The 25,929-nt window shown below is 42.0% G+C and overlaps 1 long non-coding RNA gene across 1 annotated transcript in view; it reads right to left on the bottom strand.

The window, feature by feature from the left end:
* The window catches only part of LOC135977435 (uncharacterized), a 105,417-nt gene that overhangs the window by 57,084 nt on the left and 22,404 nt on the right, over positions 1-25,929 (bottom strand). Inside the window, exon 2 of the long non-coding RNA XR_010594928.1 lies at positions 17,160-17,250. This is a non-coding gene — a long non-coding RNA (uncharacterized LOC135977435). The remainder of the gene's footprint in view (positions 1-17,159; positions 17,251-25,929) is intronic.

The raw sequence follows: 25,929 nt of genomic DNA, 5'->3' as shown, positions 1-25,929 counted from the left end.
AAAAATAATCTCAACCATACATACAAAATGAGGGGATCTAAATTAGCTGCTACCACTCAAGAAAAAGAGCCTGGAGTCATTGTGGATAGTTCTCTGAAAACATCTGCTCAATGTGCAGTCAAAAAGCTAGCAGAATGTTAGGAACCATTAATTAGAAAAGGGATAGATAATAAGACAGAAAATATCATAATGCCACTATAGAAATCCATGGTTTGACCATACTTCAAATACTGTATGCAGTTCTGGTCACCTCCACTTATAAAAAGATATATTAGAATTGGAAAAAGTATAGACAAGGGCAACAAAAATGATTAGGGGTATTGAACAGTTTCCAGATGAAGAGAGATTAAAAAGACTGGGACTGTTCAGATTGGAAAAGAGACGACCAAGGGGAGATATGGTAGAGGTCTATTAAATCATGAATGGTGTGGAACAGCGGTTCTCAACCTGCGGCCCGCAGGCGGCCCAATTTACATACAGCTGCAGCCCAGCTGCGTGCTAAAAAAATTCAACATTTGCCGAGCTGGTCTGGCAGGGGGCGGGTCTGACTGAGCGGGAGAGAGAGAGAGTATGCAGAAGTGCTGCTGCCAGCAGCGGGCTGGTGCGTGCCGCAGGGGGTGGGAGAGAGTGGGTCTGAGGGTAGGGTTGGGGGAGCAGCTTTGGGCAGTGAGGGGGTACGGGATGCTGGGATTTAGAGTTTTGCCTGGGTGCTACAGCACCCCCAGGTTTTAGGTTGGGCTCAGCTCCAGGGGTCGGATCCAGTTGTCCAGCCCCACATTGGGGAGAGGGGTCCAAGTCCATCTGCGGGCTGCCCGGCCCCTCACAGTGGGGTCCCAGGGTCCGGCCACCTGGCCACGCACAGTGTGGTCCCGGGGTCTGTCCACCCAGCCCTGCATGAGGGTCTGGGGTCCAGCTGCCTGGTCCCACATGGGGGTCCAGGTCCCCGCTGTCCAGCCCAGCACTCAGGGCTCTGCTCCTGGACCTGCTCTAGGCGGGGGCACAAGGCATAAGGGATTGTGGAGGGGTTGGGGGGGGGCACAGTGGTTCTCAGCCTGCTGCCCACGTAAGACATACACCCTAGCTATTGGGGTGCAATATTGGGGGACCCTGCTGTTGCTACCCCTGTCTCTCTGAAAGGGAGTGGTGCCTCTGCTGCTGCTCCTAGTGAGAAGAATGGGGTCCCATATGATTGCCATTGCCTTTGAGAAGTGGGGAATTGAGGTAGGAACCACAGAGGGCCCCTTATCATGGTGTACATAGGACTCTGGATTGCCTAAATCTCACCCTGGTGGGATAGCCCAAAAAACCTTGTTTTACCCCATATAAATATAATTTGTGGGTTACACAAATTTGGTTTGAGTCACACATCAGTATCAAACATATCAGAAGTGGAATAGACACAGTAACACGACTGCTCTCCCACTTGGAGATTCTAGGACATGTTATCTCATTAGCAAGTATCTCTGCCTCCAGAAGCTTTTACTTGCTTCAGGGTTAAGAGACATGTTAAAGAGAAGCCATAGGGATTTCAGAGCCCTAGAAAGGAAACAGTCAATGTCCATCACCTCCCCCTCCTCATACACACAATTGTGTACACCAGTGCAACCTTTTACATTATTATTAATCATAACTACAACACCTCACAGTTGTGTAACACCTGTCATTCAAAGATTCATTACTGGTTTACACACAACCCTCACAACACCTCTGAGGTACTGTCTATGTAAGATTAAAACCTATTTTTCAGATAAGTAAACTGAGACATGTGGAGGTTAAGTTATGCCAAGGTCACGTGGCAAATTAGTAGCAGACTGAGACTAGAATTTCAGAGCCCTGACTCCTAGTACTTCTCAAACCATCAGACAGATCATAGCATAGGCATGTGTTATTTTATTATGAGTATGGCTGGGGTGAGGGAAGTGTGGCTTGATGTGATCTCTTGTAGCCTCCTACTCCACATAGCTACATATATCCTTTTTCGTCTTTCCAATACTTTATTAGCCACTATGTGATGATCGTCTTAATCTGTCCCAGCATCTGGGCACCTGTCAGTGATGTGGCTTGGGTTAGACTCTTCAGCCAAATAAATAGAAGCCTTCCCCTTCCAGAGGAAACAAACATCAGAGCTAAAATTCCAAACAAATTGTCTTTCACTCCTTTCCTATCTCAGGCATCTACCCTCTGCATCTTACAGGAGGGGTTTTTCCCCTACTCACACATCCTTCCTCTTCCCGTCTTCCAGCAACTGCTCTTTTACATAGAGCTGTCAGAGGGGCTATCAGGTAAATGAGAATGAGACCCCAAGACAATAAAAATAAGGTGGATTACTATGACAATAAAGAATGCATAAGGGTAAAATAATTAGTAGGGCTTTCTATCCAAGGTTATATAAAAAAAATCACATATTATACTGCATTACTTGGGAAAGAGTATGTGATCATTAGAGTTTGTACCATAATGCATAGGCACAAGGGGGCTCAAATCAGAGTCTGCATGTAATCTGAACATTGTCATTTCTCGACATTTGCTTAACAGTACAACCTGAATGTTTTCTTTTACAGGTTTTTTAAAAAAAATATAATTTCCTAAGGTATTTTGAAAGAAAAACACAAAGAAAAGTATGGCTTGTGACATTGCAGTAAAGAACTTCTTTCCTGCACTCTGCAGGAGCTGTCACTACACAAGAGACAATGAATAACAGTAATAATATTTAGCTCTGATAGGACCTGATTCTAAGCCAATAGAAGTTAATGGAAGCCTTTCCACTGACTTCAGCTGATTAGACTGGCCCATACAATGCTTGTTATGACTTCCTGGTCCCAAAAGACACTCTCTAATTTAGACTGCCTGTCCCAGGAATGGAACAAAGACGTCTGTATATCCTGGATCCGTAGCCAATGAGGAAGTACCCTGCAGAACATTAAAAACTCTACTATTGATCTATGATTAAGGCTGATCCAACAGAACGTTATATTTCATTCACACTGGTCCTACATAGGTTACAGTGCATGGGCCTTGTCAAAACAGAGTGCTGTTGGAGATGTTTGTTCTCCCAGAGCCAAACTGGCTCACATGTTTTGGGACTGTCTCAGGATACAGTCCTGTTGGCCAGGAGAATTAATACGATAATGGATACCTCCTTAAAAATTACTTTCCAGAACTGTGATTTGGGATATATCCAGTTAACTTGGAAATGCTTCCATTCACAGAAAGCTTGGTTCTCTACAGCAGTGCTTGTAGCCCAGCGACTCAGATGGAAGACCAGACTGCCTGCAGGGACAGAAGCTTGGCTCAGTAGCGTGGCTGACCTGGCAGCTAAACAGCAGGTAACATTTTGGAGAGCAGGGACATTTAAAAAGATTTTTTAATCAAATATAAATTTAAAAAATGTTTTCCCCCCAGAGATCTAAAAGTGACTTCAGAGAAGGATATCGTTACCACCTCATTACAGATAAAGTGAGGCCCAGAAATCCAAAGAGACACTTGCTCAAGAGCCAGGAAGAGTGCGTGGGTCTCCTAACTCCCACTCCAGAACCCCATCACCTGGATAATGCTGCCTCCTGAGGAGCTCTCTCTCATTTTGAGGGCATTTTATGAGATGGGCGTGACTGAAGGAAGAAATTAGTTGCAGCGCCTTTGCTTTCTTAACCAAGTTTTTCACTGTGCCGCTTAGTTAGCCACAAACACATGTACAGCACAGCCTACCTTTGCTTCAAATGTCACTGAAAAAAGAAATCATGCCAATGGTACTGTAATAGGATGCAATTCTGAGCTGGCCACTCCCAGTGGGCCCTTTAAAATTACCTCCATCCAGCCAGGCCCAAAATGACAGTGAAGTCTCTCAACTAAACACAGCTTGAAATGCAACCTTCACAGCCAAAGCACCCCCTTCTCACCAAATACTCCTATTGGGCTGGGGTTTTTCCCAATGCTCCTCCACTATCTGGAGGCACAACCAAACAGATCAGGTGTATTCTCCACTGCCAGCAAGGTGGCCTTTTTCCTACTAATGTCTCCCCTTTTTGATGTGCGAGAAAGCAAGTTATATGGTGCCCTCCTTCCCAAAACCTGTCCTGGGTGTCTGAGAGAAGGTAACCCTGCCCCCACCCCCACACTACTAGATTTCTAGGCCTAGACATTAAAGAGAAACCAACTGCTACCCCAGGACAACTTCCTCTCCCTCAGGAGCTGCCTTTGTTGTTCCCCAGGTCTCCATCTGCTGTAAAACTCCTGGAATGGGGTAGCCTGGACCCTGAGACTTCCCCCTCCAACCTTAAAGGGTCAGTATACCCTAGGGCCTATTACGGGTACCATGACTTGGCAAAGTGAGATTTTCACAATTCAGTCAAATCAAAAAGAATTTTCACAAGGGCACTGAAAGACACACGTATTCCATGAGAATTATTTCCCATGCTACTCCCACTTTTTACCTCCAGCTGCTTCTGCATTAGAGCTTTTTGGGAAAAGGTCATCATTTATTTTCTTTTTAACATAGTGGTATTTTTTTCCACTTTCCCCAAATTAAAAAGAAAAAGACTAAATAGTTGTACCGCAAATTTACACACACAGAGAAAATTGTTTTTCGGCAGAGACCATGCCCATGTACATTGAGCCCAGTAGGGCAATGTTTGGGGAAGTTCTAAGTGACTGAACCCGGGGGCTAGAATAGAAATATTTATGTACCCTTAACAATAGTGGAAGCTTCTGCAATCATCAGTAAGGGCAGTGATGCAATACATTGATACTAACATAGGGCTGAATCCTGATCCCTGTATTTGAGGAGTCCCACCGAAACCAATGGTATTATTTTGCCACTACGCGAGCAGGAATTGATATTCAAACAGCGGTAACTGTACATATTTTGAAGAGGTTTCCTCCAAATATGGAGAGTGCTAAATTATCCTAAAATAAAGTTCCATAAGAATGCAAGAAACAAAACTTTTTGATAACTGCAGTGTAGAGAGTAATTCAGTAACTGCAGTGTAGAGAGTCTGTCATGGTAAAAGGATGAGGCTCAGCTGTAGTCAGAGTTCAGATTAATCCTTTTTAATATTTGTTTTGTGATTTAATCTCAAATGCATTTGTTTCAAAACAATCAATTTGTCTCTATTTCAATAGTGGTTCTGTATACACTGCAATTTATTTCTCTATTTGTGCACTGTTCCATCCCATCACAAGTTTAATCGCCTTATTTAAAAATATTTAAGAACTTTAAATATCAGAAAAAGCAAACCTTTCACCATGAGGCAGACTGGAGACACGCATATCAGTGAATACATTTCCTGAGTAATGGCACACTACGCAGTTTATAAATGCAATTACGCAGTAGCAACTCTTATCAAGAAATGTATTTACACGGAATTCCTTGTAGCAATAGATCAAAGAACTTATTTTGCTGATCTATATCTGTACTTAATTGTAAAGCAATTTCTAACATACATAAGCAAATCATTCCCCTTCTTCTGAATAATTTCCTATGTATGGAGAGGAGTTTTCTTGACATAGAGGCTTTGTGGAGAGAGGAACCTCTGAAAAATAAACATAATGTTTATATTTAATATGACTTATTCTAGAAAATTATGGAGTTATAAATTTAATTATTACAGAGTTATAAAGTTAAAAAAACCAATACACAAGGCCAGGAGCCACTGGAAAAAATAGTATGTGATCGTGTAATTGGAGTAGCAGGAGGATCCATTTGTCTGTATCCCAGCCATCGAGCTAGTCAGAAAAATTTCTAAGAAACATTTTGGCAGGTTGATGGGGAGCCAGGATCTTGGAAGCCTGGGACATTCCAGCTCCCAAGCTCCTAGCTCCTCAGAAGCTTGGGCTCCCAGGACATCCAGGCAGACTGCCCCAAACCCAGGAATCCCAGTACAACTGCGTGAACATGGCTCAGCTTCCACCATTGCTGCTGCTGGCATCATTGCGTCAAGCCCAAGGTGACCCCACCAGGCTGAGAGCCGGAGGTAGGAGTGTGGGTTGGGGATATCACTCCCATCGGCAGTGGGGAGGGAGATCAGGGAGAGGTGGGAGCAGGAGTGGCCTCCCAGCTGCACGCATTTATGAACTTGAAGTAATTTGAGTAAACCCCGCAAAAGCCAAATGTAATTCACAAGGTTCACAAAACCTCAATCTCTACTTGTCATAGTCTGTGGTTTTAATGGGGAAACTAAGATGTGATAAATTCAAGTTTGTTTGGTATAAAGAGTATACACTAGTGTATCTGAAGAGCCCTGCGCAGATACAAATATATACCCGCGCATGCGGATATCAAACGGTATCTGTGGAACCGCAGGGCTCTCCCAGGAACTGCAGCAGCAAAAGGAGCAGAACGCGGGGCCACCCCTCCCAGGAGCCAGTGCTCCACACCGGCAGCTGCTCCAGTGCAGCTGTACCATCCCCAGCTCTGCCCACTGAGAGAGAGAAACAAGCCATAAGAAAGAAGGGAAAGATGGCACGTAGAACATAGCGTATGAGAAAGAAGAAACTCCATGCACAGCCAGGAAAACATGACCATCAAACAATGAGATAAACCAATAGCTGTCTACAGTACTGACACCATACAAGCCACAGAACTTCCTATACACAACACTCTGTCAAACGACTCTGAAAATAAAAGCCAAATTTCAAACATGTAGCATTCTTCCCTTCTTTTATAGGTGACTCTTGAAAGAGAAGCAATACCACATAGTGCACCATGCCAACTATAATTTCTGGGAGGAACAGGTGATTTCCCCTCTTGTTGTATCAGACTTTTGCTACCAATGAGAATCTTAGGAACGGCATTTTCTTGTGACTCAATAAGGATGTGAGACTAGGAAAATCAGTAATGTTTTGAAACATGTTAAAATAAAAAGAAGAACAGGAGGACTTGTGGCACCTTAGAGACTAACAAATTTATTAGAGCATAAGCTTTCGTGGACTTCTTCGGAAGTGGGCTGTAGTCCACGAAAGCTTATGCTCTAATAAATTTGTTAGTCTCTAAGGTGCCACAAGTCCTCCTGTTCTTCTTTTTGCGGATACAGACTAACACGGCTGCTACTCTGAAACCTTTCATGTTAAAATAGTGTCTCACACTACAGGTTGTTGGAAAATGTTTTTTTCCACAAAATTTGCAACTTTATAGTGAAAAATCAAAAGTCTAAAATATTCAGCTGAAGTCCAAGAAATTTCAGCCGAACACCAAATAATTTTTGACCAAACAGAAAAGTTTTATTTGGAAATGTAACCAGGGTGCCTCATGCTCCAATCTGCCTAATTGGTCCAGGCTCCCTGGCTGGACTACATCTCTCTCCTAAAGTATCACAGTCTGTCCCCTTGCTACTCCACCAAGGTACCTTAGGAGAGTTGATTTGTCAACAAAAAGTCAACATTTCCTATACAAAGCAGGTATATTTTGCAAAAAAAAGTTCATTCAGTTGAAAACCTTATTTTCCATTAAAAAAGCTTTGATGGAAAATTTTTGACCAGCCCTAGCAAACACATGTTGAGTAATATGTTTATAAACACCAATTAGCAACTTGTGTTGACAAAAATAATGATTTTTAAAATACGTTAGCTTGATCAGTCTACTCTAAATGGTAAAATATTTTAAAATGCATTTGCTGAAATGGGTTAGTCAACATTTTTTTAAACCATCATTCATTTTCTCAGGCTACATAAGTCCTAAGTGTAAGCTTTGGGTTCATAAGCCCCAAGGTAAGAATTCTGAATGGAAAGAAAGGAGTAGGCCCAAAATAGTAAAAAAAACTATAACGTTATTTTGATGTTTGATGTTAAATAGAGATATAGTGGTACTAACTTGAAGGGCACTATATACCACACTGTGTATTTACAACTTAAACTCTAGTGTATATAGGGATTTTGAGAGGAGGGAGAGAGTATTGTAATATGCTAAACAAAAAGCTTAATGCCAGGTGAACTATTCCCTATTTTTAAAAATCAGGAAGTACCATTTGTAGTAACCAGGTTGTTCATTTAACATGTACTGGCTTACCAAGGAAAAGTAAATTAAAGAATGAGGTGGCAACAATGATAAGCAGTAAATTTGTTTGTTCAGTTGGGAGCTGAAATGAGTCGGCTGGTGCTTTGATGAAGCCGGATTGAAAGGTTTCAAAGTACTCACAGGAAATGCTCCAGCAGATAAACTTTGTCCTCCAAGGTTCATCCCAGTCACTTTTCAGCCTTCTGCACTTATTTATCTGATCAGAAAATCTATAATGCCAACCCCACAGAATCCATACATAAAAATGACTGTGATAAAATCAAAAGCTGACTTCTACAGTGGTGGATAAACAAAGATCTTTGCTTGAATGGAAAGGCTGTCAGGTACAATTGTTAACTGTAAAAATGGAAGAGTGAGTTTTCGGGGCTGGTGGTTGAAGAATCGGACAAAAAATGTTTGGCTTGAAAATAATTTATTGGTGGCAAAGCTGTGATTACTTATTACAAAAAAGGCTTCATTGATACAAATTATAAAATGATCATCATTCCAGCCAAAACAATTCAACACATTAGCCTTTCAAATTATGGCCTGGTCTACACTACGAGTTTAGGTCGACTTTAGCAGCGTTAAATCGAATTAAGCCTGGACACGTCCACACGACGAAGCCCTTTCTTTTGACTTAAAGGGTCCTTTAAACCGGTTTCTTTACTCCACCTCCGACGAGGGGATTAGCGCTAAAATCGGCCTTTGCGGGTCAGATTTGGGGTAGTGTGGACGGAATTCGACGTTATTGGCCTCTGGGAGCTATCCCACAGTGCTTCATTGTGACCGCTCTGGACAGCGCTCTCAACTCAGATGCACTGACCAGGTAGACAGGAAAAGTCTCGCGAACTTTTGAATTTCATTTCCTGTTTGCCCAGCGTGGAGAGCTAAGGTGACCACGCAGAGCTCATCAGCACAGGTAAGAATGATGGAGTCCCAGGATCGCAAAAGAGCTCCAGCATGGACCGAATGGGAAGTACGGGATCTGCTCGTCATATGGGGAGACAAATCAGTGCTAGCTGAACTCCGTAGCAGTAAACGAAATGGCAAAATATTAGAAAAAGTCTCAAAGGCCATGAAGGACAGAGGCCATAACAGGGATGCACAGCAGTGCCGCGTGAAAATTAAGGAGCTAAGGCAAGCCTACCACAAAGCCAGAGAGGCAAACGGAAGGTCTGGGGCAGAGCCGCAAACGTGACGCTTCTACGCGGAGCTGCATGCCATTCTAGGGGGTGCAGCCACCACTACCCCAACCGTGTGCTTTGACTCTATCAATGGAGAATCACGCAACAGGGAAGCGGGTTCGGAGTACGTGGAAGATGATGATGAAGATGAAGATAATGAAGATAGCTCACAGCAAGGAAGCGGAGAAATCGGTTTCCCCAACAGCCAGGATATGTTTATCACCCTGGACCTGGAACCAGTAACCCCCGAACTCACCCAAGGCATGCTCCCAGACCCTGAGGGCACACAAGGGACCTCTAGTGAGTGTACCTTTGTAAATATTACACATGGTTTAAAAGCAAGCATGTTTAATGATTAATGATTAATTTGATTGGGGCCACCTAGTTTTTAATTTGTGCCACATTCTCAATATTATCTAGCATATTAATGTCCCATTAATAAGACTGTATTTTTTCATGGGGGAAAAATGCCATATTTAATACAGAAAAATGTCAAATTTCAGAGGGCAGCGTTATATTTAATAAATGCATACTTTAACGCCCAACATCAGCCAACCAACAATTTATACAATGTTTAAAAAAATTTTAGTACGTACCCAAAGAAAAAAAGAAGCTCTGATAATTGTTTAGGGAGTTTTATTATCATTATTATTATTTCAATCTGAAAAATTCAAAGACTCAAAGGATAACTTAGGAACTTAGCAATAGCCACTCTGGATCTGACCCAGGATGCATCTAGTCCAGTATCCAGTCTCAAATGGTGGTCAGGAACAGAGGCTTCAGAGGAAGGTGTAGGAACCATGGAGTAGGCAGATATGGGATATCTCACCTCCAACATTTGAACTCATCTCTAAGGATATGTCTAAAATGCAGTGTAAGACTGGGCCCAGACTCAGGGTCAAGCACAACCCCTCTTTCGTCTGCACACAATTCTGTCTGACTCAACCCCAGAAAAGTTTGAGCCCTGGTCGCATTGGGGCTCGGGCCGAAGCGCTATCATGTGAACCTTCCCCTGTGTTTGTGATGGCCACCAACAAAAAGTCATCCTTTGCCAAGCGTGCTGCTAACTGGTCGTGGGAGCACAGCCAGATTTTGGTCAATTTCTGGTGCATGGTGAGAAAACAGTTCAACTTTAGCAACCATTCCAGGAATGACCACACGTACCAGCTAATAACAAACAAGTTAGCAGCACTGATTCACCAGACCCTGTGCAAGGAGCAGATTAAATGGCTGAAGATCAACTACCAGAAAGCCAAGAAAGAGAACTACACCTCTAGGAACTCGCCTCATCCTGACCTTTTTCTGAGGGATTTGACTGGGTGCTGGGTACTGCACCGAGCACTGAGCCACTGGCTCTTCACAACAGCCTGGTCAGCCAGGATGGTAACCTTCTCACCCCCCTGAATCCAGTATAGGACTGGAGGGGAGCCAGCAGGAGGCGGATGAGGCTACCGAAGTGACTCTGGTACTGAAACTGATCCTTGAGGAGGCTTTGCCGCCAGAGTAGCTGCGGCACATCGTGGATCCGTACTCAAAGGAACTTTTTGATGCCCCGCCCCCCGCCACCGCCCCTGGGAGGAGTAGCCCACTGCAGAACTGGCAGCAGAAACAGAAGAGGCAGAAATCACCCCCAGAACCTGGTAAGTTTTCTGGCTCCATGTTTGTTTTTATTAATAGAGATTGGGTTAAGCAGAACATAAGAACGGCCATACCGGGTCAGACCAAAGGTCCATCTAGCCCAGTATCCTGTCTACCAACAGTGGCCAATGCCAGGCGCCCAGAGGGAGTAGACCAATAGGCAATGATCAAGTGATCTCTCTCCTGCCATCTATCTCCATCCTCTGACAAACAGAGGCTAGGGACACCATTCCTTACCCATCCTGGCTAATTGCCATTAATGGACTTAACCACCATGAATTTATCCAGTTCTCTTTTAAACGCTGTTATAGTCCTAGCCTTCACAACCTCCTCAGGTAAGGAGTTCCACAAGTTGACTGTGCGCTGCGTGCAGAAGAACTTCCTTGTATTTGTTTTAAACCTGCTGCGTATTAATTTCATTTGGTGACCCCTAGTTCTTGTATTATGGGAATAAGTAAATAACTTTTCCTTATCCACTTTCTCCACATCACTCATGATTTTATATATCTCTATCATATCCCCCTTTTCCAAGCTGAAGAGTCCTAGCCTCTTTAATCTCTCCTCATATGGGACCCATTCCAAACCCCTAATCATTTTAGTTGCCCTTTTCTGAACCTTTTCTAGTGCCAGCATATCTTTTTTTAGATGAGGCGACCACATCTGTACGCAGTATTCGAGATGTGGGCGTACCATCGATTTATATAAGGGCAATAATATATTCTCAGTCTTATTCTCTATCCCCTTTTTAATGATCCCTAACATCCTGTTTGCTTTTTTGACCGCCTCTGCACACTGCGCGGACATCTTCAGAGAACTAGCCACGATGACTCCAAGATCTTTTTCCTGACTTGTTGTAGCTAAATTAGCCCCCATCATATTGTATGTATAGTTGGGGTTATTTTTTCCAATGTGCATTACTTTACATTTATCCACATTAAATTTCATTTGCCATTTTGTTGCCCAATCACTTAGTTTTGTGAGATCTTTTTGAAGTTCATCACGGTCTGCTTTGGTCTTAACTATCTTGAGCAGTTTAGTATCATCTGCAAACTTTGCCACCTCACTGTTTACCCCTTTTTCCAGATCATTTATAAATAAGTTAAATAGGATTGGTCCGAGGACTGACCCTTAGGGAACACCACTAGTTACCCTCTCCGTTCTGAGAATTTACCATTAATTCCTACCCTTTGTTCCCGGTCTTTTAACCAGTTCTCAATCCATGAAAGGATCTTCCCTTTTATCCCATGACAACTTAATTTACGTAAGAGCCTTTGGTGAGGGACCTTGTCAAAGGCTTTCTGGAAATCTAAGTACACTATGTCCACTGGATCCCCCTTGTCCACATGTTTGTTGACCCCTTCAAAGAATTCTAATAGATTAGTAAGACACGATTTCCCTTTACAGAAAACATGTTGACTATTGCTCAACAGTTTATGTTTTTCTATGTGTCTGACAATTTTATTCTTAACTATTGTTTCGACTAATTTGCCCGGTACCGACGTTAGACTTACCGGTCTGTAATTGCCGGGATCACCTCTAGAGCCCTTTTTAAATATTGGTGTTACATTAGCTAACTTCCAGTCATTGGGTACAGAAGCCGATTTAAAGGACAGGTTACAAACCTCAGTTAATAGTTCCGCAACTTCACATTTGAGTTCTTTCAGCACTCTTGGGTGAATGCCATCTGGTCCCAATGACTTGTTAATGTTAAGTTTATCAATTAATTCCAAAACCTCCTCTAGTGACACTTCAATCCATGACAGTTCCTCAGATTTGTCACCTACAAAAGCCAGCTCAAGTTTGAGAATCTCCCTAACATCCTCAGCCGAGAAGACTGAAGCAAAGAATCCATTTAGTTTCTCCGCAATGACTTTATGGTCTTTAAGCGCTCCTTTTGTATCTCGATCATCAAGGGGCCCCACTGGTTGTTTAGCAGGCTTCCTGCTTCTGATATACTTAAAAAACATTTTGTTATTACCTTTGGAGTTTTTGGCTAGCCGTTCTTCAAACTCCTCTTTGGCTTTTCTTATTACATTCTTGCACTTAATTTGGCAGTGTTTATGCTCCTTTCTATTTGCCTCACTAGGATTTGACTTCCACTTTTTAAAGGAAGTCTTTTTATCTCTCACTGCTTCTTTTACAAAACCTCTCCAGCGCATCATCAGAGATCTACAACCTATCCTGAAAGATGATCCTTTACTCTCACAGATCTTGGGAGACAGACCTGTCCTCGCTTACAGACAACCCCCCAACCTAAAGCAAATACTCACCAGCAACCACACATCACTGAACAAAACCACTAACCCAGGAACCTATCCTTGTAACAAACCCCGATGCCAACTCTGTCCACATATCTATTCAAGTGACATCATCATAGGACCTAATCACATCAGCCATACCATCAGGGGCTCGTTCACCTGCACATCTACCAATGTGATATATGCCATCATGTGCCAGCAATGCCCCTCTGCCATGTACATTGGCCAAACTGGACAGTCTCTACGCAAAAGAATTAATGGACACAAATCTGACATCAGGAATCAAAATACTCAAAAACCAGTGGGAGAACACTTTAACCTGTCTGGTCATTCAGTGACAGACCTGCGGGTGGCTATATTACAACAGAAAAACTTCAAAAACAGACTCCAACGAGAGACTGCTGAGCTGGAATTGATATGCAAACTAGACACAATCAACTCAGGTTTGAATAAGGACTGGGAATGGCTGAGCCATTACAAACATTGAATCTATCTCCCCTTGTAAGTATGCTCACACTTCTTATCAAACTGTCTGTACTGGGCTATCTTGATTATCACTTCAAAAGTTTTTTTTCTCTTAATTAATTGGCCTCTCAGAGTTGGTAAGACAACTCCCACCTGTTTATGCTCTCTGTATGTGTGTATATATATCTCCTCAATATATGTTCCATTCTATATGCATCCGAAGAAGTGGGCTGTAGTCCACGAAAGCTTATGCTCTAATAAATTTGTTAGTCTCTAAGGTGCCACAAGTACTCCTGTTCTTCTTTTTGCGGATACAGACTAACACGGCTGCTACTCTGAAACCTGCTTCTTTTACATGGTTGTTAAGCCACAGTGGCTCCTTTTTAGTTCTTTTACTGTGTTTCTTAATTTGGGGTATACATTGAAGTTGAGCCTCTATTATGGTGTCTTTAAAAAGCGCCCATGCAGCTTGCAGGGATTTCACTTTAGTCACTGTACTTTTTAACTTCTGTTTAACTAACCCCCTCATTTTTGCATAGTTCCCCCTTTTGAAATTAAATGCCACAGTGTTGGGCTGTTTGAATGCTATTGTATTATGGTCACTATTTCCAAGTGGTCCTGCTATAGTTACCTCTTGGACCAGCTCTGCGCTCCACTCAGGACTAAATCTAGAGTTGCCTCTCCCCTTGTGGGTTCCCGTACCAGCTGCTCCATGAAGCAGTCATTTAAAGTAGCGAAAATTTTTATCTCTGCATTTCGTCCTGAAGTGAAATGTTCCCAGTCAATATGGGGATAATTGAAATCCCCCACTATTATTGGGTTCTTAATTTTGATAGCCTCTCTAATTTCCCTTAGCATTTCATCATCAGTATCACTGTCCTGGTCAGGTAGTCGATAATAGATCCCTAATGTTATATTCTTATTAAAGCATGACATTTCTATCCATAGAGATTCTATGGAACATGTGGATTCAGTTAAGATTTTTACTTCATTTGATTCTACATTTTCTTTCACATATAGTGCCACTCCCACTCCCTCCCTCCCCCGCAGGACTTGTTCTGTCCTTCCGATATATTTTGTACCCCGGAATGATTGTGTCCCATTGATTGTTCTCAGTCCACCAGGTTTCTGTGATGCCTATTATATCAATATCCTCCTTTTATCACAAGGCACTCTAGTTCACCCATCTTATTATTTAGACTTCTAGCATTTGTGTACAAGCACTTTAAAAACTTGTCACTGTTTATTTGTCTGCCCTTTTCTGATGTGTCCGATTCTTTATGTGAATGTTTATCATCTGATCTGGCCCTTACATTATCCTCCTCCATCCTCTGTTCCTGACTATAACCTGGAGATTCTCTATCATTAGACTCTCTCCTAAGAGAAGTCTCTGTCCGATCCACATGCTCCTCTGCAGCAGTCGGCTTTTCCCCATCTCCTAGTTTAAAAACTGCTCTACAACCTTTTTAATGTTTAGTGCCAGCAGTCTGGTTCCACTTTGGTTTAGGTGGAGCCCATCTCTCCTGTATAGGCTCCCCCTCATCCCAAAAGTTTCCCCAGTTCCTAATGAATGTAAACCCCTCCTCTCTACACCATCGTCTCATCCACACATTGAGACTCTGAAGCTCTGCCTGCCTACCTGGCCCTGCGCGTGGAACTGGGAACATTTCTGAGAATGCCACCATAGAGGTCCTGGATTTCAGTCTAAATTTGGCCTCCAGGACATCTCTCCTACCCTTCCCTATGTCATTGGTACCTACATGTACCACGACCACCGGCTCCTCCCCAGCACTACACATAAGTCTGTCTAGATGCCTCGAGAGATCCACAACCTTCGCACCAGGCAGACAAGTCACCATACGGTTCTCCCGGTCATCACAAACCCAGCTATCTACATTTCTAATGATCGAATCTCCCATTACTAATACCTGCCATTTCCTAGCAACTGGAGTTCCCTCCCCCGGAGAGGCAAGCTCAGTGCAAGAGGTAACCCCAGCACCAGAAGATTTAATATCCTTTCCAAAATTCATGATAATTAATTATGACAACTCTGGCATATTCTACTTCTCCATGTGGATGTCCAATCCCTTTTTTGACTTTATAACTGACCTTGATTTACAACTTCTCTATAAACACAACAAATTTCAGTAAAAAATCAACTTAAACAGTCTCAAGCTAATACTGTAGGAAAGTTTTGGTTCAGTTGAGTTTGTCCTGCTGCACCATACTGAGTATATGCAAATTTTCAGGTCTGGACTCAAGCAAGGTACCCAGAGCCTCTCAAAAGTCGAGAGAAGAAAACACTCGAGAGGTTTGTTTGTTTCATTTGATTTAATCCATGAAAATAATGCTGACTAGACTCTATGGCAAATCCCTTGACTTCAATCAGTACTGAGTTTTGACCAAAACGTATAACGTTTGAAACCACTTCAGCAGATTGCAGTGGAGCGGACTTCAGTGGAAATACAACAGCTTAGGCCAGTGAGATATTGGTCCTTATGTAATAAAATATTCCAGGCCGCTAAATCTTTGTGGCCATAACACTCCACACTCCCTCAGCTCGGCTCTGAATGAAGCTAATTGTGTTGAAATCACGCTGTAGTGACTCATGCAGATTAACGACTAGTTCACATCGCATACAGCTCCCCTGTTATATGAGTCACAGAAGCTAACGTAAAACCAAACTTCTTGTAAAAGCATGGGTTTATTTATTTATTTATTTAAACATATCCTCACTCATAAAAAAATTTCCCATGTGCTTTATTTCCAGACATCTAAAATGGTAAGTGATAAGGCAATCTGCCAGTAACAGACAATATAATAGTTTCTTGTTCAATTGAGTACTGTACCATCATGGAAATGGGGTCTTCCTTCACTAATGCCAATTAGTGACTTATATGATTTGCTATAGTATTGCTTCTAATCCAGTCAAGTGACCTATCAACTATGAAGAACAACAGGCAAAATGATTAGGTAATTGATGGGCTTCACTTTTTTGTAGGCAAACACAATTTTGTAGTTTCATAATCAAGCTCATGTTATACCACCTAAGTGACAGAAACCTAAAGCACAATGCTAGAATCCAAACATCTGAGTCTCTGGATCACCCATGGATATTTCAAAATATGCTTTTTGGAAACACCGCCTCACTTCGCCTTTCCACACATCTCACTATCTTTAAATCTTTTCACCTGGCAGGACACAAATATCTTTCAAAAAAATCATTCCCACAACAACAAAATATTCACTCTACCTGTAAACCATGGAAGGGATTATTAATTGTTTGAGAAGCGGTGATCATACGCGGTGGATTGCGGAATCAAACTCACATGGTTTCAGCATATTTCTTCTGTGCATCACGAGACATTCTTCCATTCCCATCTCTGCACTTTCTTCTATGTAGCACCTGGACCCTCTTCCTGACCCCTTTCACCATGCTTCCACCCCTTCCTCCTTAAAGTCCACCCTACACTGAGGCCGACCAACCCTATTTCTCCCTCCATTCAAATATTAACTTGATAGGATTAATAGTAACAATTCAACCAAAAATCATAGAACGAACAAGCCACGCTAATCAACATTACTCTCTCTCTCACTTGATTGTTGCTATTTCCCATTCCTTACCTGTATGTTGTCCATTAAGACTGTAAACGGTTCAGGGCAGGCAACCTATCCTCATCGCTGTCTGTGAAGCACCTGGCACATATTTGGTGTTCTATAAAGAGTAAATAATAATAATCATTGGTGAACTTCAGAAGATTTAGAGGTTCATTTCTGGTGCTTATCCCAAATCATCTTGTTTTTGGTCTCCAATCAGGCTGGACATTTTACAACTGTCTTTCTTGTGAGCTGCCAGGCATTTCTTCAGGTTTGAGCCAGATCAAAAGTATCCCGAGAATAAACTTTCCTGTAATATTTCTGTCCTTCCACTTCTAAACCAAGTCAAAATGAGGAAGAGAGGTAGCCATGAAAGACCATCAAAGTCTGTGCACCAGGAAAAAAAAAAGTCAAAGTGCTTGTATAAATTGGGGGGGGAATTACAGATTGCAAATTTTCAAGCATTACTGGTGAGGTCTGACTTCTATTTACAGGGGAAACTTCTCCCACCTCTGGAGAAACCACCAGATACAGAAAGGAAGGAGGTCAAATCTTTGGTGTCTAAAGATCAACATATGACAAACATGCCTTCTGAGTGGTGCATTACACATTTGACACTATAGCCTGCTTGGCTGAGACAGCTATTACTATGCACCATTCCCTTTAGCTGAAGAATTATTCCAGCCTATCTTCTGAGGTCCACACTAAAACTTAGACCCAACCTTTAAAATGCTTAGAACTGTTCAGAGTCAAAATGAAAGACACTTTAGGAAAAAAAGATGGACATGTGATCCATCATGTTGTGCTTGGGCCTTCCCCAGACTACTCAAAGAAGAAATTTACTTTCAGATTCCAGAGAGTAACCTCCTCTTAACAGAGTTGGAAACAGTTTCAGTGATCTCAAAGGAGGCAGATTTTTTTCCCAAAAGTCACACTGGAAAAATGTCAAAAAACCAAAGCCCGCATCTTCCACTGCTGCTGTTTCAACCAGTGCATCTTCTAGTAAGCAGCAGGGCGATGGGATGTCTTAGAACGTTTAGGAAAAGCTCATTATCCACAAGATCTGTCAGTTTATGAGGACAATCCTTCTTCCTTGCATCTTTTAGTGGAAGACAGATAAGTCCTGTAAAGTATTCTGAAAGATTCTTTCCAACACATTTATGCTTCAATGTATATTAACCCACCAACTAATTTCCTAATGAATTTGGCCCCTTTGAGATTACATTTATTATTATTATACTGGAAAACAATAAAGCAATGTTGGCCCAATATTGCAAGTTTTGTTTTCGAATGCCTGTTTCCTACCTCTGTGTGAATGTCCTGAACAGCTCTTTAGCACAGCAGGAGATAATCAAAAAATATTACAATCCAGACGGCTATTAGAAAATGCACAGCATTTGGCATATTTGAAAGTGACGCTTGCTAGATTTGCAAACATGCATGTGTGTAACCCTTGAGCCAGATTCTGATCCCAATTTCTCCAGTGCAAATTGGAAGTAACTCCTCTGAAATCACTCCAAATTTGCCTTGGCAGCAAAGAAGAGCATGATGACTAAAATAGGTTATACTGTCTGCCAGCTGTTATGCTGCTGTATGTTAGTCTTCTGACTTCTCAGTCTTAGCACCATGCAGTGACCAATCTAAGTTTTCCTCCCCCTCCCCCCTTGCTTCATTCAGTATTTCCTAACAAGTGATGATACTGGGTGACAGCAGAATGGCTTTTCCTCTGTATCAGACTATCATTGCATTTCTCTAATGAGCCCTCCTCCTTTCCTCCTTCAATACAGAAGCGAAGTACCTACACACTGCAAATCAAAGTTACCACTGTCCTGATTTCCATGCTCTGGTTTCCCTGAGAGTAAATGATTCTCACATCTCCCTTGTGGTTCATTTTATGCTGGTTATAGGCAAAGAGGAATTATAATTAATTTGCATTCCAACAGATCAGTGCATCTCACATTTCTGTGAGAGTCATAGTTACCTATTGGATGAAATGAGTATGATAGCCTGCATGTTTAAACAAGACATTAACTGTAAACATATTAAGTACAGATGAATCCATTAAGTCTTTCTATTAAAAATACCATAGGTCCTTTCCATGTTGATGCAAAAAAGTGCATTATCTTAACATGACATCTTGAACCCCCTCTAAGGCACCTGGGGTTAAAGCTTGGACCCATTGATGTCATCATTGTAAAACATGAAATGTCTGAAAAAGTTTGAGAACCTCACAAAACCTCCAAGTCCAAGCCCAGTATGTATGTAGAAACAGAGTACAATGGAGCATGTGTGATCTGCCTGTTCCCAAGATCTCTGTGGACTTCTGCCAACATCTCTGTATTTATAACACAAGCCTGTTTGATTGCACTTGATGATAGTCAGCCACTGCAGGGGGAGTCATGATAGTCAGGTCCCATGGGCCCTCAGAATGAACTTGGACCCTCCATTGGTCTCTTTGCTTCTTGGCCCCATTCTTTCCACAGCAGAGGAGACACAGAAGCTACTGCTGGTCAGGGAGAGCAGTAGCCCTTTACAGAGGAAGACCTTTGTGGATAAAAAAGGGAGGCCTGAAGATGGGGACACCCAGCCTCCTGAAGATGGGGACACCCAGACTCACTCACCCAAAATATTAGTTGTTAGAGGGTGTTATAGGGGACCTGAGCTAAGCTCCACCCATTACCAATGGTCTGCAAGCAATGGGTACCTGTTGCCATTTCAGAGTTGTCAACCAGCTCCAGTGCTTGGGGGGGAGGCGCCTTTTGACCTCCTCATTTTCCATCTGCCTGTCACTCAGTTATGGAGCATCCCCTGCTATGAAGGGACACTGTGTGAAGCACTGCCTTCCCCTAATGATTCTCCCTAGTCTGCGGCAGTAGAATTGGCAGCAATGGAATCATGGATTTAACCTTTGGGAAGAAAGGTGAGGGTCAGCAGAGGCCATAGAGCTGCTCTGCAGCCACTGCCCAAAGAGATCCTGCCCACTCAAAATGGCATAAGAGTAGAGCCCAGCTGAGGCACGGAGCTGGGGATGGACTATGGCTAGGTCTAGTATTGGTATTGTGCCATATATACATGACATATCAAGAGTCTAGCAGTAAGTCATTTTAATTTCTCTTTAATCCCAGCAGTTTCATGCATTCTGGCCTAATAATTGTTCAGGAAATGAAGTGAGCGGCCCACTATATGTGAGACATCCCAGTTTGTGCGGTCCTTTGTGTGACAGCAAAGAGCGTGTGTTCTAGAGACTGTGCCTGTGGGGCCAGTCAAGCAACACTGTTCTGTGCAGACTTCCTCAGCTGAAGGATAGTGAGAACTAGATGGGGGGGAATTGATTGTGAAAATATCCTCTGCCCCAACAAAATGTGATGATCATTAACAGGGCAATCAATCCTACCCCCCTCCAAAACCCATTTTAGTATAGAGAAGTATCTGCTCTTCATTGTGTATTATCCCACGTCACATTCTTAGAAGATTCTAAGTTATGGTGCACAAACTGGGACTGATCCAAAGTCCACTGAAGTCATTAGAAGTGTTTCCATTGATTTCCATAGGCTTTGGATCAAACCCATCTGTGAGCAGCCACAGAGGTCTACAAGTGTAATGAATGCTGCAGGGAAGAGAAATGATTGGAAGGTTAGCCACAAGACTGGCGGTTCTTAAAGTCCATGAACTCCAATGGAAGCTTTACCTATCTGAGAACTGCAGGAGCAGTCTGTCAATGGGGAAGAAAGACAAATAATCCACATCTCCAACCTCTCCTGATTTAATACCAAAAGTACAGCCACCCTTCAATAATCTACTAGACAGGCAACAACAGCTTCCCTCTTTGTTGCAGCAAGTGAGACAAAAGCAGTACAGACAGGAGCATCTTTGACATTCCTTCAGGTTTTCTGTAATGGATCACTTTTAATTAATTAGAAAAACAAGTTGGAGACAGCCTGTAGGATATTTTATGTACGTTTGCGCCTAGAAGTGTAATAGGAAACTGAATCTGTCTCTGTGTAACATAAGAACATAAAACATTTTTCATTTATTGTTTTGGCTTTCATGATTTTTTTCTTTGCTCATTGTAGAAATGTGAAGATTTATTTCATAGCTTTCTGGGTTACTGTGATAGAAGTAGACACAAAAAATGCAAAATGTGGTTCATCTTTTACTTTCAGATTCCTAAATATGGAGCCATCACCAGACAAAAAGGAAGTAGCACAGATGTACGCTATAACATGAGGCTATGCTTACTCTTTAGGATCACTGCCTAGGATTGAATGAATAGACATAATATTTCAGGCAGTTAACTCTCCACACATTATTACCATTTCCACGGCTGTGTATTGCTATTAAGTAGAGACCAGCCTTGACAAAATCCCAGAACTGAATAGTGCTAAATTTTGGATTGATCTTGACTAGTAAATTCAATATCGATAATAAAGCCTTTTGAACAATACATGCTTTGGAGGCAACTACTGTGTTGCTCACTTGAGGACTGTGTAGTAACTATTTTATATGCTGCCCAAACCACAAGAATTCAAAATCACCCTTCTGGGAAGGCATCTTCCTCCTTTTTAGAAGGAATTAGTCTCCAAAGGCCTCATTTGCTTTCCCACGCTCACAGCTTGCAGGTTATAAAATGCGTGGGAGTACCGCAGTTTCAATTGGTCAGGTAGGCTGGGTTTCTGCTAGCCTGTCCGCATACCTTTGAGCCCTATCAGTGCACAATGATCAGTGGAATTCTTGACATTTTTGTCATAGCATCAGAGGCAGTACTTTACAGAGCAAATGCCAATGACCTGCTGTTCTGTCAGAGCTCTGTACTTACCTTTTATTTTCAAGTCAAAGGTTAGGCCTATTTATGTAAATCCTCAGCCACGGGCCAAGTTTTCTGACCTGGTTTTCATTCTCCTAATTGTTTCAGGTATTTTTCTTGAAAAGTTTTGGTCAGTTAAATCTAGTTTTAAAAAAAAATTGCTTTGAAGGGTTTTAAGAGCTTTCATAGCCCACCCAGTTTGCAAAGTAGAAACATCAGTGACCTGATGCCCCTGGGCACTTATTTAAAATTCATTACCAGGAAATAAGGTTTTGATATACAGCTCCTCCATTTGAAGAGTATCTTTGGGAACACATGCACATTACTTTTTACTTTGGATTATGTGGCATTTGAAGTTGTGTATCGAGGCAATGCTCAGTTATATTCCCATTTGCCATTAGTTTCTATTAAGAATATTATTCAGTCAGAGACATCTTTGACTTCCCATGTCTAGGTCAGTGCTTACAATTACTTTGTTATTTTACAGGTTACCATGATGTTTATGATGGTTTAAAAGATTGAATTTTAGTATTATAGTCCACACATACAAAGAGGCATCTTAGACCCTATACACTCAGATTCAACGCCCTGTTATAATCTTTTTATAAAAATAAGTGACTATGCTGCAAAAGATAATGAAATATGATTATCTTGCAAAAATGAGTACATCCATCTATCTTAGGGGGTTGAACTGCTGCTCATCACCATAATATCTGTGCCTTCCACATAACATAGTTTAGTTCTTAGCTGAGTCTCTAGCTCTTCTCCTTTTCACAACTATTAGAGCTCTAATCAGTTATCAGATCATTACTTCCTCTTCTGAGCATGGATAATCACGTAAAATACATGTGATCATATTTCAGTATTTATGTGCCAATCTCGCTCAAATGAAATGTCACTTTAAGGGGCACAAGGAAAAAGTAACATTGTGTCTAAGAGTATAAAATGTTCTTTAAATGGTCCTGGTGCTGCAGTTCAGGCTGTCAGCTAAAAGGAGCAGCTCTGGAAATGGAATTCGACTTCCAAACCCTGGGCCTGCTGGGGTTGAATGTATGCTCAGAGAGCTGAAACTCTTTGCTTCTGGGGAATTAATTATATGGCTAGGTCTGTAGGTGCACTATTCATGTTAATCGTTGGATTAGTCATTTGTCTGCTGCAGATGAAGAAATTATTGGTCTGTTTTCTCCCAGAAAAAGCATTCACATACTTCACTGATGTATGTTATGACTTTGGTTTACATGAAAATGTTGCTGTTACCTGCACAATTCTTTGTTACAGAAGGACACTGAGGAAAAAATAGTAAGGAATGAATGGTGATATCTCCATCTGAACGTGTTAGTATCTAAAACCATTTGTGTTGATCTCTTTCTATTGACCAAAATATTAAAATACAATGGTTGAAAAATCAATACAAAATACATTTTAAAAGAGTTACTACATTGACAAAGACCTGGAAATGCCAGTCAGTTGAAAGATTGTCTGCAGAACTTGCATCGACAAAACTCTATAGTATAGAAACGGCCTAATTGAGCAGCCAGTATCAGACACTATGGATGGAGTGTTTCCACTATGAAGACAATGTCAAAGTGACAACAAAGAACAAATGAGAAATGAAAAACTCTGCAATCGTGGGGCGGTGGTTAACGAAATTAGAGCCAGTGATTGGTAGAATTACATTGCTGCATTGCATAATCCTTTTCTAGCCTATCTTTTAAAAAGATATAAGAGCATCTTAACAAAACCAGATCCCCTTCAATAATTACTACATAAACATGGCTTTTGTGTTTGTCTTTCAAGAACAGAGACCAACTTTCCTAATATTTTAAAATATCTTTTACTGCCCCCAGTTTCTCCTCTTCTTTTTTAGAGGAATATTTTGCACTTGCCATTTGGCTACATATTTGCTGTTATGCACTGATATTGGGGATAAGCCAGGAGGCAGAATTTTGGCTTGTAAAATCTTCTCATTCAGGTTTTACATTATACAAAATGAGGAAGAGGATTCTACTGTACCCGACCACCAGAGATGATAGTGGTTGAGGAGTGGTAGGTTTTCTTTGTTTGTTTTTGTTTCAGGAGATGGGCTATGGAGGCTGAGTAAAAAATCCTGGTTTTGACTCATTCCAGAGAAACTTTAGTTTTCTTCCACTCCAATAAAACATAGCATAGAGCTATTTCCCCTGAGATCTCTTTTTAAAAAGATAGTGCTGAAGTTTAACCAGAGATGGCAACTGTACCTTTGCTTTCAATCTGAAGAAGAGCCACTGAAATGTTTCTTTAAGGGGAGGAGGCATTAAGAAGACAAGGGTATGGTGTTTATTTTCCTGAATTTCAATAACTTGTACCCCTATGATCAATTTCACTATAACCAAGGATACTGTAGCACTATAAGTCTGAGGTAGATCTGAAACTCCCCCTGTTGGCATTTGCTGGGCAAGCAAGACAAAAAATCCAAGAAAATAGCCCTTTCAAGCCTCTACAAATCACCTTGGTTTTGCATAACCTGCAAAGAGCTCAATCCTCATGTACAGACTTGTTCTTTGAGGCTGCTACAGGAGGAAAGGCAGAATTTGCCAGTCTGTTTCTTAAATATGTAACATTGATTCCCTGTGTGTGTGTGGGGGGGGGGGGGGGGGGGTTGTGATGGGACACGTCCCCATCCCACTGACGGCAAGCCTAATGAGCATCCCTGCACGCAGGCAGTGATGATTAGGTGCACCTGTGCAGAGCATGCTCTTTACCTGAAGAAGGAAAGCTTAAAAAGGTGAAGCTGGCACAGAACGGGGGGGAAGATTTCCCAAGACGAGAGGCTGCTAGAGGGCCCACACAGAGGCAGTTACCAGCTTTCCCTTTTCTCAGACAGACACTGCAGCCCTGACAGGGGCTCTGGATGTCTGCTCTCTGTCAGTGCCCTGTAGCTGGACCTGAGAAGCAGTGCCAGGGACAAGGGGTAATTGGACTCAGAGAGGATCCCGGGAGTGAGCTCAACTCCTGCGGGAAACAGTGAACTTGCCCAGGAGTGGGGTTCCAGAGGGCAAGAGACATAAAGAGACAATGGCTGAGCCCAAGTTTAGAGCCAGCCAACTACAGGGCTGAACAGGGAAAACATGCATGAATGTTCAGCTCAGTGAAGAGAAACTGCAGAGTAAGAGGGGAAATAAACCACAGGATTCGGAGTGAATACTAGAACGTTAAAGAGGAAGAAACAAGTCATTCTGGGGGAAGGGTGGGGAAGAGGGAAATACTGCATAATCAGCGGATGCTGGGGCGCAGATCTTGAGTTAGTGTAAACTCTCATGGCTCCAGTAATCTGACCCTGATTTGTGAGGCTGCAATGTCAGTATACCATATAATATAGACACTGAATTCAACACAATAACAAAGTGAGTCTAGGGAACAGGTTCCTTCCACTATTGTGAAAAATAAAGTGAATAAAAATTATATTAAAGCTTGGTTAGGGTTAGAAAACTGACTGTAAAATGGATGCTGCTTAATAAACCCATTCCTCCTTAGTGTCTTCAAGTCATACATACTTGCTGGAGTTTTCAGTGACAGTTTCAAGTCTTTTGTGAACTTCATCCATTGCCATGTGGAGCAGGTTGCGAGGAAGTCCTTTCTTTCCCTTTGAGCAATCATAGCCTAGCCTAAATAGTCAAGCTGAATTTTCCATCTTTCCCCTTGCTAATTGCATATAGTTGGTTCTCTCCCTACCCCTGGAGATTTGAGAAATGTCTTTGAGGATGCCAGCTTTCCTAACAATAACAAGTTTTTACTGCTGTTAGTATCAGAAATCAATATAATTATAAAAGAGCAAGTTCAATTCTAGTCTTCTGTGTGGATTGTCAATAAAAATGTTTGCTAAATTCTGACTGTAGAACCTTTATTATTGGTAATGATGTCAGGGCAGGAGGATGCTACTTGATAGAGTCTTTGGAATGCTGAGTTTGGCAAACAGGCAGATAGAGAAATCCTCATTCTGAATTGTAAACTAAG

This window comes from Chrysemys picta, chromosome 1 (genome assembly GCF_011386835.1).
Source record: "Chrysemys picta bellii isolate R12L10 chromosome 1, ASM1138683v2, whole genome shotgun sequence".
In the NCBI taxonomy this organism is placed as follows: Eukaryota; Metazoa; Chordata; order Testudines; family Emydidae; genus Chrysemys; species Chrysemys picta.
The sequence above is the reverse complement of the archived record's forward strand: the minus strand, read 5'-3'. Positions and strand labels throughout refer to the sequence as shown.